Below are 2,171 nucleotides of genomic sequence, written 5' to 3' on the forward strand. Positions count from 1 at the left end.
TCGGGAGTCTAGGTCTGCTGGTGGGTGAAGAAAGGTTTATATATCTCCCGGTAACTTGTGCGTGCTGTGAGTGGTTGTGAGGTGTGAATATGTGCCTGTGTACTGAAGAACTGGCCACATTGCTGGGAGAAGGGGAGGGGACCTTCCCAGAACTGAGCCTGGGGGCATAAAACAGCCTGGAGTAGGGAGGGGGGAAGGGGAAGAACCTTCAAGATTCTTGGCAGTGGGCTGGGCAGCTGAGACTGGGAGAGGCAGAGAGGTGGGGCCAAGGAATTTGGGGAGGGAGCAAAGCTAGATAATTCTGAAGGTGATACTAGTACCCTGGGCTGCAGATCCTAGAAGACTCCGAGGGAATTCTGTGCAACTCCTGATGTTAGACAGCAGAAATTGAGAATGATTAAAGGATAGAGAAATCGTGAGACACTTTCAACACAGCAGGAGGAATGGGTTTCGACAAGGCAATGTTCCTTTATCAAATAGTTGTCCTGGCTTTCAATGAGACATGTTACTGTTATTGAATGTATTCCTTCAATGGACCTGTGAGATCAGTAGAAATAAAGCAAGGGCAGCTTCGGAATGAGAATATACCACACTGGGAGGCAGTGTGCTCTTTCATCTCCTGGGCTGGAGACAACATTGAAGCAGGCTTTCAACTAGTGACCTTAATGTCCAATCCATACTTCTCCAGGTCTTTGTACTTCTTAGGAATATTTGGGCCATACAGATATGAGATACTTGAACAGGATATGCTTGGGACCCTCTCTTGGAAAGCCTTAAGACTGCCCCTTCCTTTTGACGTAAGTGAGAGAGCTTTGATCCACAGAACAAAATATCTAGAGCAGATGGAGAAAGGAAACAAAAGGAAATACAGAAAGGAAGAAGAACAACGTGAGACAAGGATAAACAGTGTTCTTACCCCAGGAGTGGGAGGGTCACCTTGTGGAGCATTTTTATGCTTCTTTGGGGGTTGGTCAGTGTGAATGCAAATGGTCTCTGAAACCTCTGGACTTCTAGTCTAAGGAGATGGACGGCGTGATAAGATTGAAGGGGGGTTATAGATGCGCTGATAAGGAGAGAGGGAGCAGGTCATGAACAGTGCACTTGCCAAGGAAACACTAAGCCCATAAAGCTGATCCTTGAGGCGGTGGGGGTGGGGTGTAGAGGGGTTGTGGTAGAGAAGTCTAGCTCACTGAGAGTCACACAGAGCAGGCTTGGTCACTAAGGACATTGGTCATAGGTCCCTGAAGGAAGGAAGGAAGGAAGCTCTCACAGGTCTTCAACTTTTTTCCCCTTGCTCCTCTTGCTTGCACTAGAGTCTTCAATGGGAGAGGGATGGATAAGTTGGATGGGAACCAAGTTATCCCTTGTACCATCTCCATCAATCTGTTGGTGAAAGAGAGGTTTGAATCTTCCCTCCTCTGGCTTTTCTCTCCACTATTCCTTCCTTTTGATAATAGTCTATATTGCCACCCCACAGTTCTGTTGCCCTTTCTTGTCGTCTCTTTCTACTCAGTATTCCTGTAGCCTTCTGCACCAAATGCCACTGTAGCCTCTCTTCCAGATAGCCCTTTCTCTAGTAATAGTGCCCTTGGTAGGGCAGTGGCATCTTAGTTGCAGGCATGCTACCCATTGTTGAGTCCAGGGGATGTCCCACCTTCTCACAAGTATCTAGGAGGAGAAAAGAAGCACTACATTTCGATTCCACACTAATAGAAGTTATCATTAGGTGGTTGAATTGTTAGGGGTTTTTCTTATTCTTCTCCTCTTTTTTTTTTTTTTGGTTATTTGTTTCTTTGCACTTTTATATGTGTTATACTTTGCAAGAAGGTAAATATTAAGAAATTCCCGCCGGGCAGTGGTGTCACACACCTTTATTCCCAGCACTTGGGAGGCAGAAGCAGGCAGATTTCTGAGTTCAAGGCCAGCCTGGTCTACAGAGTGAGTTCCTGGACAGCCAGGGCTACACAGAGAAACCCTGTCTCGAAAAACAAAACAAAAAACAAAAAAAAAGTAAGAAAGAAAGAAAGAAAGAAAGAAAGGAAGGAAGGAAGAAAGGAAGAAAGGAAGAAAGGAAGAAAGGAAGAAAGAAAGGAAGGAAGGAAGGAAGGAAGGAAGGAAGAAAGGAAGGAAGAAAGGAAGAAAGGAAGAAAGGAAGAAAGGAAGAAAGGAAG

Source organism: Grammomys surdaster, unplaced genomic scaffold, assembly GCF_004785775.1.
Source record: "Grammomys surdaster isolate TR1022 unplaced genomic scaffold, NIH_TR_1.0 269, whole genome shotgun sequence".
In the NCBI taxonomy this organism is placed as follows: Eukaryota; Metazoa; Chordata; class Mammalia; order Rodentia; family Muridae; genus Grammomys; species Grammomys surdaster.